Source organism: Apodemus sylvaticus, chromosome 4, assembly GCF_947179515.1.
Source record: "Apodemus sylvaticus chromosome 4, mApoSyl1.1, whole genome shotgun sequence".
Classification (NCBI taxonomy): domain Eukaryota; kingdom Metazoa; phylum Chordata; class Mammalia; order Rodentia; family Muridae; genus Apodemus; species Apodemus sylvaticus.
The window spans coordinates 114,163,519-114,177,720 of NC_067475.1; positions in this window are offsets into that span (position 1 = coordinate 114,163,519).

Genomic DNA, 14,202 nt, shown 5'->3' on the forward strand with positions numbered 1-14,202 from the left:
AACATGTTGTATTTTCTGTTAAATCCTCATTTACACTTTCACAAAATCAAACTAATTTCTCCAAATCCAAGGTCCCCTACATTTCTGTAGGTAGACACATTGTTTAAGGTATTAAATCGAGGCATGAGGAAGTGCCAAGACCTATATTGTGATCAGACCCTCCAATGTCAACTGTCCAGTGGGAGCTCTCTCACGTAAACTATTTCTTGATCTTCTTGGGGACTCAGAAGGAAAAACTGAAGAGTTAAGCTACCAAAATCTACACAAACAAATAAATAAAGATACCATACCATTCACTGCGGCTGGTGGAGACTGGTTTGAACAGCTTGTATTAAAGACTTCCAAACAAGGAGGTGCCTATTCCAAGTAGACTACATGAGGCACTATAGGGGATACGCAGATTTTGTTAAATAGATTCTCTAAAAGAGAATCCATAATTTCTCAGAAATTCTGTCTTGTCATCCTTACTTGCTAAAGACATTTGGGAGAAAACCGCACCTTACAGCAGTGTGGAATTGAGAGAAACCACTTTTCCCCATAAGGGTGAGTAGTTTCCAAATAGGAAAAAGTGAAAACTATAATATATAGATGGCATTCAACCTTCTATTAGAAGTAAACATGCCTCCCCTTATTCAATCACCGAATGCACACCAGAGTAGTCAGCAGATGTCTGGCCTTATGAAATTCTGACATGCCATATTCAGAGATTAAGCAGGCTTGTCAACTACTTTGTGGAAACATGTGTCTAATCGGGGAGGGGCAGTAACAAGAAACCTAACAGGACTCCAGTAAACCCCACCTCTATATAGCAGTGGGGAAGAGCTAGTAGGACTGTCCTATAGTAAAAGCCTCCAAAAGGACCACAGCTCAGACATGGCATCAGGTCAAACTAAAGCTCCAGGGCAAGCAGGTACCCTGGCCAGAAACACCAAGGGATGTGACCATGGCATTTAAACATCCTTTGCATAACTGAGTGTTCCTCTCAAGGATGAAAACTAAAAGCCAAAAAGTCACTACTATGTAGAAAGGTAAATCCAGACAGCGATGTTTGTGAAGTTTCTGGTGTTTTAGACACGCGCTTAACACATTTGGAATAGGCCGGTTCTTTTTTTCCTTTTCCTTTTTTCTGTTATGTGTGTGAGTGTTTTGACTGCAATTGTATATTCACCACACACGTGGTACCATCAGATTCTCTTGAAGTTACAGATGGTTATGAACTACCATACAGGTTCTGAGAATTGAACCCAGATCCTATGGAAGAGCAATCAGATTTCCCCAGAGTTACAGATGGTTATGAGCCACTATGTGGGCTCTGGGTATTGAACCCAGGACCTATGTAAGAGCAACCAGTGCTCTGAACCATTGAGCTATCTTTCTAGCCCCTAACAGGATCAGTTCTTGAGGGAGTTGATGAGAAACACAACAGTGAATGCAAATTCTTGATAGATCTCAACATGTGCTGGGCACTCTGCTGCTTTACATATAGATCATGTCCTGATAACTCACTCCACAGGTGGCTGAAGTGTTTAAGTACCACGCAGATGCAAAGACACACACTATTAAATCCTAGTGTTTCCCTAAAGCCAAGGCAATGGTAAGATGGAACTGGATTGGAACCAAGGTAGGGAGGCTCCAGATCCTGTGTGCTCCCTCCCTGTTCTCTCGCTCTGCAGTGTTTGAAAGACCCGGCTGCTGTCATAGGGAATACTACACACGGTGTGATTCCCATCTGCTCACTTCAGGGTCAGTATAAACCACACAGTAGCTTCCAACATAAAACAAGGTAACTACTGCATCTTAGATAAAGGAAAAGAAGCATGTTCAGATGTTTGTTATGGTTCCCCAGAGGTCCTTCCAAATTTCCATTCATCATTGTTAATAAAGTCAAATAAGCTGAATGAGGCGGTTTAGCGCTTTAACCCAAGCAGTCAGGAGGCAGAAGAAGGTGAGTCTCTGTAAGTTCAAAGGCAGCCTGATCTACACAGCAAGTTCTAAGCTAGCCAGGGATACTCAGTGAGACCCCCCCCCCACACCTCAAAATTAATGGAAAGGGTGAAGAGAAAACCTCAAATTATATACAATAGCAAACTAACAGTAATTATCAACTCCTCCTCGGGTAACTGCATGACACTAATTAGTGTTAGGTTTTAATACTGTGGCAAAATACACAGGCAGGGGGGTGGGATGGGTCTTAGGAATGAAATGTTTGTTTTAGCTCTTGATCTCACGGGATTCAGCCCATAGTAGATGGGTCCATCAGCTCTGGAGTGTCTAGAAAGATACAGGGCCATGAAAGCAGAGGGCAGAGAATCCATCTCACCTAGAGCAGCCACGCAAAGTGGGACTGAATATTCATCCAAAGGCACGCTTCAAGTCACCTCGAATTGCCACCCATGAGGCCCAACCTCCTAAAAGTCCAGCTTCATTCAAGCTGTGCCACACGCTGGGACCAAACCTTCAACGCTGGCATTTGGGGGATATTAATGGTTCTACATCTAACATATTTCAAAAGGTTCTCCCCTTGGTCCTAGTAAACCATCTAGAACTGTCTTCAATTCAGTGGTGAAAGGAGAATTTTAATCACTGTTTTCCTCAAAGAAATCTGGGGAGTGGGGACAGAGGACACTTCTGGAGTACCAACTATAAAAGGGTCCTGGCTCTCCTTTCCACAAACTGCCTTAGGGGCTCCACCCCTTCTCTGTTAGCTTCTTGGGCTCTGAGGCACTGGGTGTAACAGATTAACACCCCATTCTTAAAAAGGGCTGAGGTTTAAGGCTCCAGTCTCAGAAAATTGTCCAAGGAATACTTACAATAATACCCATAAAAACTATAGCAGACTGCTTCACGACTAGCACAGGAAATGACTTCGGGGCTCTGAGCTACCATTCTTCTCTGTTGCTGTGATAAGAACTGAGCAAAAGCAACTTTGGGAGAGAAGGATTTCTTTGACTTACAGGACATGATCCATTGTCAAGTAAGCAAAGCAAAACTCAAGACAGGAACCTGGATGCCGGAATCGAAGTGGGGACCCTGGAGCAATGCTGCTTACTGGCTTGTCCCCCAGTGCTTCTACAGGGGCCTTTCTTGTGGCACACACAAAAGCCTGTCTATGGTTTACTGCTGTATCTCCATAACTGATGAAAACTTTGTGATCTAAACCTCCATCTTGTCCTTTCCACACCCAAGCTAATAGGGAATAGTAATTCTGCTTGGGCTTCAAGATCCTTCCAGGCCACCAACAACACTCGGAACTAGAGATGAATCTACAGAGGGATTGCTGACTCCTATTCACACACCCCAGATTAAAAATAAATAAAATAAAATAACCCCTGAAGTACAGATATTTAAAAGTATCACATTTGGGACAACAGAGATAATTGTGTCATGAGGAGCATTTGCTTCATAAATATGAGGATCTGAGGTTGGATGCCAACACCCACCTAGTCCCCTATGTTTACACCTCAGCACTGTGGAGAGTATGGTGGAGGCAGGAGGATTGCTGGGTTTGATGACTGACAACCTAGCTATACACATTGAACTACAAATTCAGGGACTGAAGTTGCCTCAAAGGAATAAGGTGTCAAGAGTAATAAATTGTATGCAGAATATCCTCCTCTGATTTTCACACACATGTACATGTTCATACATACATTCACACACATGTAGATGTACACACACATATATTCACACATACATACTCAAACATACACACACATATACACATATACACGCAAAAACATACATATATACATATGCACATACACACTCAAACACACATGTACATATATACATACACACATACATGCATACACATACATACACAAACATACATACACACACAACACACTACACATTCATTTTTCAGCATCAATGAAATAGTAACAATGAGCTAGATCACTGAGAACTCAGACCTCTATCATACCCAAGTCATAATCGTAAACTTTAGCAAAAATGTCAGCACTATGAACCCTAACAAGCCACCTCGTTCTCCCTCTGCCACCAACATTTCACTGTGGGATGGGCTCTGCATCTAATGCAGAGGGAGTTGGTTCCCTTGAGCATGCTCAGTGCACTGCCATGTCAAGAGGGAAATGGACAGATGTCAGTCAGCCTTTCTCCTCCCACCCTGGAGGAATCACAAGCCCTCATCACTTTTGTTTGTGTAAACTCTGTTTCTGAAATAAGTGGGAGATTGTTTCACAGGAGAAAAAAGTAGCCATCCCAGGATGATTAATGAAAAGTTTTCAAAACTCAAACATTATAGGAAGAGAGTGCCAATTAACTCAAGCTCTCAAATTGTTGATTCCATATTTTTTTGGTAATTTTTCCTTGTTTTTTCAAGAGGCACTTTTGACACCCTGTTCGCAGACCCCTTTGCCCTGACAGGTGGTAAAGGCCTTCGTCTTCTCACACTTGTCTCCTTTGTTCTCTTTCGATGGATTGTTCTTTATTTACTTGATTCTTTATATAGTTCTTTTTGTTCCTACTTGGTTGATTTCAGCCCTGATTTTGATTATTTCCTGCCATTGGGTATATTTGTTTCTTTTTGTTCTAGAGCTTTCAGATGTGCTGTTAAGCTGCTAGTGTATGCTTTCTCCAGCTTCTTTTTGGAGCCACTCAGGGCTATGAGTTTTCCTCTTAGAACTGCTTTCATTGCGTCCCATAAGTTTGGGTATGCTGTGCCTTCATTTTCATTGAAATCTAGAAAGTCTTTAACTGCTTTCTTTATTTCTTCCTTGACCAAGTTATTATTGAGTAGGACTTCTCTTTATTTAGAATGAAAAAACATCAAGAAACACACCTGCCAGGCAAATAATATTCTACATATTCAAAGCTTTGCTTCCAAATTACAGCCTTGGGTTTGTTTTAAATGACTCACCAAAATATCTTCATGACGAAAGACCATGACCCTTTAAAAATATCTTTGATGAAAGTGAACAGAAAGGCAAGCATCAGCAGATGTGTCTCAGGAACACACAGGTAGATGCTGTGTGAATCATTAGGCATTGGAAGCTTGGGGCCTATTGCCCAAAGGTGTGCAGTGTGTTAACAAAGCAATACCCATGCTGAGCTCAGGGTAATGTTAGCTGAGGGTTTGGGAAAGTCAGGGACCTTTGGTGCACACAGATCTTGTTCAATGAATGCTTTAGTGCTTTAATTCCATGAGTGTGACTAGAGACAGCCTTTTGCTGTCAGCTCCCTCAGCTGTTGCCTCAGCTGCATGAAACTATCCAAAACAGTGACCAGTTCCCAACACAGTGGAGCCAGTTATCATGTTCTGAGTCAAGGGAACTTGGGTTACACGGCAATCAGTTCCAAGACTCAGCTATTTCTGCCAGTCTGCTTCCAGATTTCCCTCTCTTCACATGTAGACATCAGAGGCACCCCCTAAGCAACATTTCACTCTGGCCTCCTTCTCAATCCCTCACAGATAACTTGGCCTGCAAGTGTCGTCCTGGTGATAGAAGACACAGAGTACCATGTAGATATTTTTAACCAGTAAACTTAAATTTTGCAATTTATATAAATTTCTGTTACCAGTTTGTGAAAACTTTAGCATCTACACTTCTTGAAAGAGTGAAAAAACATAATAATCCATTTGGGTTGAAGGATTCTGGTGTGGTAAGGGCATGTGGTTTGTCCTCACCGCAGTGATGCGTCAGTTTCATCAAATCAAAAGCAAGATGCAGTGAGATCTAGTTTGTTCCTTATAATTTAACTCCGTTGCAGAACAAAATTCAAAATCATTTTACAAGGACATAAACATGTGGAGCATCCAAGAAAATAAAATTGACAATGATTATCATCTAATCGAATTAGAAATAACAAAAAGATATCAAAATTGTTACAGCTCTATCCCAGGCGGTGGAAAATGAATGAACAGATAAACAGAATCATAGAACCCAGAAAGGACAAAGCTGAAATCCTGGGGATGGAAAATACATATGTGAGAAGCAATATATACAGATGGAATTCGTGGCATGTGGATGATAAAGGAAATACCTAAATACAGAGTGACAGAATGTATGCTAATCAAGGAGTGGGAGATTACTTAAATACAGAGTAACAAAATCTATGCCAATCAAGGAGTGGGAAAGATCACTCTGCACTTAGGACACACCCTGACTTAAAGGGGACTCAAGACGGTCACTCATATCAGGCTCATAACTGCCTGCCAACTCCAGCTCCAGGGGGCCCAATGCCTCTGGCCTCTATGGGCACCAGTACAAACACACACCACACACACACACACACACACACACACTTAAAATTAAGTATATTTAAAAGAAATTATACAAATCTTCATAGAGAACCATAATTTTAAAATAAGAAACCAGAAGTGAACAAGGGGACACATCAAATCATCCAGATACATGCTTAAGTGAAGCCTCTGCAAGGCGGAGAAAGGGAGCTAGATAGGATGGGTCTTTTACAGGGTGGGATTCAGTTACTCTATAACAGTTTCATAAGTGTATATGATGCACTCTGAATAATATTTCCCTACACTCTTTTGTCCCTTCCTAACAAGAAATTTTAGATTTAATATTTCATTTTGGTTTATGTGTATGGGCATTTTGTCTGCGTGTATGTCTGTACGCCACACACATGGAGTGCTTCCAGAGTCCAAATGAGGGCACTGGATCTGAAGGTACAGTCCATCACAGCAGGAGGCATGGCAGAGGTCACAATGAAGGGGCACATAGCTGTGACTCCTCACGTCTCAAAGAACCAATAAGCAGAGAGCTAGCAGTCACTGGCTCTCCTTCAAATTCAATCTGGAATCCCAGTCCATGGAGTAATACCAACTATACTCAGAATGGATCTTCCTTCCTCAATTAACCCTGCCTGGAAACTTTCTCTCAAACATACCTAAAAGTGTGTCAACCAGGTGGCTCTACATTCAGTCAAGTTAACTGAGAAGAGTGACCAGTGAGATATACAATGTCACTACCACATCTCTCAGACACTGGTAACCATAAAATTCTGCCAATCAGGGTCCTACCCTCTCAGGAAATTTTACTACAAAATAGTCACATTTGAGTCTGGAAAATGGTATTTTTATTAGTTAGGTCTAAAGGATGACTTTTTAGACATACAGTTTACCTGACACAGAATTTCTGCAGCCAGAAAATAAAATTCACCTTCCTGTGTTTTGATGTCTGTGCCTTCTTTTGCAACTCTGTCGATGGGGTATGCCAGTAGAAACACCAGGATGATAAAAAATTGAATAAAATGCAGGCTGTTTCTAGAGGAAATCCATCAATTATTAAATCCTGCTTCTTCATCATTGCTGTCAGGTACCTGAAACACATGCACACACACACACACACACACACACACACACACACACACACACACATACAGTAAACATGTATAGTACTTGATACTGGAAGAATATCGGTGTGTGCATATATTGTAGAAATATATTGTAAAATAAAGTGTGTATGTATATTCTTTTATGACAAATATTATGTCAATAGAAGTAGATATAGCTCAGTGGTAAGATGCTTGCCTTTCCTAGTGAACTGAAGGATTTAAGTTCAATCCCAAACACTTCCAAAAAGGAGGGAGATAGGAAATCAAGTGGGTGATATAGGTGGGAAAAAATGGTAAGCTGGATTTCACCAAATCTAAAACATTTCCTGGAATTAATATGAAAATGACAATCAACATAATTGAAAATATTTGCCATACAGTGTCTGGCAAACATCCAGTCCAAGAGATATATGAAGAACTTGGCCCTCACCTAAGTCATGTGTCAGTTTCATCAAATCAAAAGCAAGATGCAGTGAGATCTAGTTTGTTCCTTATAATTATAAAAAAGTATTAAAAAATATATTTATATTATATAAATATAATTATAAAATTATAATTAAAAAATTATTAAAATGGAGACCCTATACTGAAAATGGAATCTATAGGAAAAGGCGGAATATAGAAATGTGTTTAACACTGCTAAACATTGGTGAAATGCAAATTAATACTACACTGAAGGATCACTAATAGAATGTTTTAAATGAAAAACAATTTAAAAGACCCAAGGTTGCTGGTACGAAGTGAAAGCCCCAGATCCTTAGGGCATGGCTGGGGGCGCTCCCCAGAGGAGAGACACTCCGAGAAACAGCTCCTTATTAAAGACATAAACAGGATGAGTCAACATTTACACACTGGGCAGGTAGCCCAGATAAATGGAGCTATCCCCACACACAGATGGTTACACGAACTTTATTGGTGACAGAAAAGAAATATCTGGAGGTAAGCCAATGTCCTCCGGTGCGTGAGTGTTTAAATATAAGCTGGCCCATCCATACTGACTATAAAATAGACACAAACCTTTGATACCCATAATGCCCTGAGATGACTATCAGAGGCATTGTGTTGAGGGAGGGAATCAAGCCTCAAAAGATTACATATATATGGTTTCCTTCATATTGCAATCACTAACAACCTATAAAACATGAAGAACTGATTTTTCACTGTTAGGCATGGTGCCCTGGCAAAAATTAAACTAGTAAGCAAACATTATATGAATCTAGTTTAAAACATCTGAAAATGGAAGGCAAGGAAGATTTGATGATTGGTCTCACACAAAGTAGACGGTTGGTAAGCAACAGAAATGTGTACCTTGAGTTTTTTATTTGTATTTCACGGAGGCTGGGAAGCTCTGAAGGCTGCCATGAAGGGGTCTGCTGATTTGGTGGTGCATAGTGAAGAGTAGCTTCCTAGCTCCTAGAAGGCACTCTGCCACCTCTGGGGAAGTGTGCTTATCTTTTACCAGGAAGTTGCCTAAGATGTCACCATAGACCATTGCCAGAGCCTAGATGAAACTTGTAAAGTCCCTGGACAATATGCATTTAGCCATGAAGACTCAAAATGCTAATAGGAGAAAAACTCAGGAGTAAAGGGAGATGATGGGTTAACATGGGTTCCATCTTGACCATGTTGCCATCCCAACTAATATGGAAACTATAGTTTACCCACACCATGGAATGACTGCTGCTGGGGGGTCTGTTGGGGACCAAGCTGAACCCAGTATCTCAAAGGCCCTAATGAAAGAAGAAATGCTAGCTTGCCCAAGAGCAGACTTGGCAAGAAATGTGTCCTTGACCAAGAGCAGACTTGGCAAGGTCCTGTCTGAGGTTAGGGCCAGGGTTTTGAAGGAGCTACAGTTTCAGCTCATGGGAACCTGAGTCCCCCTACCCTTAAAGAGACTGGGGCTGTCAGTCCCAAGGCTGCTGTATGGTTGATCTGGGAGGCATTTGAGATATCCTGTGTTCCTCTGGCACTATTTGACTAGCTCAGTTCTGACTTCATTCCATCATAGTAAAGCTTTCTGCTGATTTTTTCCCATTTCCCCCTGCAAACTACATATAAGAAGTTGTAGCTATTAGTAAAGTCATTTGTGTGTTAACTATCAGCGTTGAGCAAGACTTCCTGATCTCAAACTCTCCTATCTTCTTTATTTTTGCATCCCCAGTCCACTCTCTATGCAGATGCATGTCAATAATGGCTACACACAGCTCAGATGAGTCCCAGAGCTGATAGCCAGGATGTCCCTCTGGAAGGAAGCCTACATCTGTCTTGGGTTATCTGAGTTTGCTGTTGACCATGCAATGAGATCCTTTGTGTGATGGTGCACATGTTTTCAAATGGTTAAGGACTATTTTCAGTCAAGACACCAAGTTGTGGGCTGATGATAATATTGTAGACAAGACCAACCAGCAAAGAGTCTAATCCATAATTCTACACTGTCTTCTGGGAAGATGATTTACAGGAGTTTCATCCAGTTTGACATATACTAAATTAGAAGGATCATGGAGAAGGATCCCTTAATGTACTTAGTTCTAGAATATTGGAACTCCCACACTCACTCTTTTTACATCAGCATGGAGCTGAGGCTGTGCAATATAAATCTTATTTTATCAGAATTGAGCTGAGGTCATGCAATGTAAAATTGTAGTCATGGTCAAGGGTTTATGAAGACACTATCCATTTTGAATGTTATTTGCATCTCTGTCACAGATCACAACTGTAATTTAAATTTAAAACTAGTCAGTCCAGGGGGAGGGAGGATGGGTTGGGTGTCTTTGGGGAGGGGGGAAATTGGGAAAGGTATTACCATGGCAATGTAAATGAACATGATATTCAATTAAAAAAATAAATAATTTTTTTTAAAAATTGATGGAAAAAACTAGTCAGTCAATGAACAAACATGTCACATTGCACACAGTGTAAACAGGATCTGATTCATTCAGGTCACATTTAATATATGTACTACATATATTAATCAAATGTCTTAATAATGACATAGTTGATAGAAACAGGGAGGATAGGCAGGCTTGTAAAATCTCTTTTAATTGGCATTCAATATAATGTTGGCCTATCTGTGAAAACTCTTTCAGGAAATGCATTGCATGGAGCCTTAAACAACTCACCACAAAGAAGAGTGATTCCTAGCACTTCTCCATTGGTTTTGCATTTATTTCAAAAGAAGCTTACTCAGGCCCATGCATCTCAACTCAACGACAGAGATCAAATTACCACTGCTTTTAAATTGATTCTATTTCCTGTGCAGTTAATGGTGTGCCTGCTTTCCACAAGAGAGCTATAACTTAGAACTTACAACTTATTTGTGATAGGTGAACCTATCACATGGAACCTATTTAATGCGAAGTAGATTCCAAGGGTTTTAAGTTCTCAGTGTCAAAGAGTTGGTGACTTTAAATAGGGCATTGCTTTTGGTGGCAATCACAAAAATAAATGGCAGATTAATGACCCTAAAAGTATCTATGCTGTTGCTGTAGTCATCTCTCTGGGTTGAATTACAAATTATTATTTTATCATATGAATATATTTTCTTATAGACATCTTAGTTTAACACTTTGAAATAAGTATCAAATTTTGTGAAAAAAAATACCACATTTTAGCTGTGCTGTGGTGATGGAATAATTTCCTCTGAAAACATTAAGAAAAAAAATAACTGAAAACACAATTTCTGACCCAGTTTACTGGGTCTTGAAGGTCCAACATCTTAGATGGAGGAAAATCTCACAAAGTGAAGAACCGTCTACAGAAGTCCTCCAAGTCCTAGTGAGATCTAGATAAATAGGGAGTGAGTGTTATGCTCTGTGGGTTCTTGCTTAAAATACTTACTTAAAAAGTGAGGCATTTCAGTAAAGGAAAGAAAAAGGGAAACTGCAAAAACTTAAGTTTTTGATCCATTTCACAATGAGGATACCAAACTTATCATTCTATTCTCTTCTAAAGGCCCAAGTGTTAAAAGCTTGGTCCTCAGTCCAGGGTATTATTGGCTGGGAGTAAAATCTTTAAGAGATGACACCTAATGAGGCCCCTTTACGTAATTGGGGCCATGCTCTTTAAGGGGTCTGTGGGGAGCTCATCTCTTCCTGTGTCTCTTTGTTTCTCTTCCGGGACATGAACTAAGCAGTTGGCACAACCACCTGATTCTGCTGCTGTACTTTGAAACAGGCACCAAACCAGGACAATCAATGGATTGGAACCACTAAAACTGTGGCCCAAAATAACTCTTCTTTCTGTATTTATTGCCTGCATTTGCTATGCTAAGACAAAGTGACTTACACAAACCTGCACTGAAGAACTGGCTTCATTAAACTATCCCAAAATGCTCAGAAAACATTCTAGAGAATAGAGTCAAACCAGGACTGCAGAGTTCAAACATAAGCCTCTAGTCGCCCAAATTCATGGGCTACGATGACTAGTTCTCACAGAAGGTCCATTATGGAAGATGAATGGTCCTCCCTAGAGGAGGGTGACAAAGCTTCTCAATTTTCTGATACCTATTATCTTAGTTATTGCTTCTAATGATGAGATCTAACACCATAAGCAACGTGGGAAAGAAAGGGTTTGTTTCATCTTAATGCTCACAGTCCATCATCCAGGGAAGTCAGGACAGAAACTCAAGGCAGGAACTGAGGCAGAGGCCATAGAGGAAAACTACTTATTGCCTTGTTCCTATGGCTTGTTCAATCTGGTTTCTTGTAACACCTAAGACCACCAGCTCAGGTGTGGCACTAGTTCACATCTAACAGTAATCAAGAAAACATACCATAGGGTTGCCCACATGCTAGGCTAGTAGGTCTCCTCAGTTGAGGTTCCCCCTTTCAAAATGACTGTAGTTTGTATCAAGTTGACATCAAAACTAGTCAGCACAGTATGTCTGTGTACCACGTACATTCAGTGCTCACGGAGGCCAAAAGAAGTCACTGGATACCCTGGAACTAGAATTACAGATGGTTGTGGGTCTCCATATGCATCCTGGGAACTGAACCTAAGTCCTCTACCAGAGCAGCAAGTGCTCTTAAGCACTGAATCATCTCTCCAGTCTCCTACCATATCCATTTTATCTTAAAATAAAAAAGAAATATTCCATGACAATAAACCTACAAATAACTTTGTTACTGGGGTTATCAATATTCATTTTTAAAAGCACATAAGATTCAAGACTAGTCATAAGATAGGGAGAAACTTAAGAAGGCTGCAAAAATATGAGTACCAGTAATAAAATACCCAAGAAAGTAGTTGAACAGAAGGCCCAACAGAGTGTTGGGGAAATGTCATTTGGGAAAACATGATAAAAATGTCCAGATAAAAACACAAAGACCAAAACTGTTAGAAATTCATTAAAAGGAGAATTGAAGGATATTAATAACATGCTGTGGGATATAAAAATCTAGACACTGTCATTTTGTGACTTTAATGGAGAAATAAATGATGATACAAAATTGTATATGAAGAGACAATAGCCCGGAGTTTTCAAAAACCACTGAAATATATCAAATCACACTCTTAAGTGTTCTAAGAGTTAAGCAGGAGCAGTTCCCAGGGTATTATTTTGTAGCCAGAGTAAATAAAATGCTAGAGGCTGGAGAGAATGCTCGGCAATGACAAACACTAGCTGCTGTTGTGAGGACCTGGGTTCAGTCCCAACACCCACATGATTATTTTTTTTTAAATTTTTTTCCAGGAATATTTCTTGTCAATGTAAAGATAAAAGAAAATTAATATTTAGGCATTTTTAAGAAAAAATTTCTTTTTTTTTATTCGATATAATTTATTTACATTTCAAATGATTTCCCCTTTTCTAGCCCCCCCACTCCCCGAAAGTCCCGTAAGCCCCCTTCTCTTCCCCTGTCCTCCCATCCACCCCTTCCCACTTCCCCGTTCTGGTTTTGCTGAATACTGTTTCACTGAGTCTTTCCAGAACCAGGGGCCACTCCTCCTTTCTTCTTGTACATTTGATGTGTGGATTATGTTTTGGGTATTCCAGTTTTCTAGGTTAATATCCACTTATTAGTGAGTGCATACCATGATTCACCTTTTGAGTCTGGGTTACCTCACTTAGTATGATATTCTCTAGCTCCATCCATTTGCCTAAGAATTTCATGAATTCATTGTTTCTAATGGCTGAATAGTACTCCATTGTGTAGATATACCACATTTTTTGCATCCACTCTTATTGAGCACAGCCCTCTGTAACTCCAGTTCCAGGAGCGTTTGATACCCCTTGGTGGCCTCCAGGACACTACATGCATGAGATGCAAACATTCATGTGCTTTTAAGAGGAAAAATCTTAAATGACAAATCAAATTGAGCTAGGCATGGTGGGCCAAGCCTTTAACCCTAGAACTTGAGAGGCAGAGGCAGGCCGACTTTTGTGAGTTTGAGGCTAACCTGGTCTGCACAGTAAGTTCCTAAACAGCCAGAGGTATACAGAAAGGACCTGCCTCAAAAAAAAAAAAAAAAAAGAAAGAAATAAACAAAGAAACAAAGAAAGAAAGAGAAAAAGAAACAAAAAACTAAATAAAATATTAACAGAACATTTACAACTAAATAAAATATTAAAACAAATAAATAATTCAAAATTACAGCGGACTTCTCAACAGGAATGATTGAACTAAGTATGAATTGAAATCCAGAAATGTGTGGAAAGGAAATGAGTTTCCACCAGGACATTCTGCCCAATTAAAATAACTTTCAACATGAGAGGAGAAAATGTTTTCAAAAGTCAATAATCAAAGCCAGAATATTCACTGTCAGCATACACGAACAGATACACAAAATAGAACTCTTAACCCCTGGCAGGACCAGACAAGCACAAAGAGATGTTGGTGGGGGAGAGGGTATCTAGAAGGAATGTATGAAGATATCATAGCAAGCATA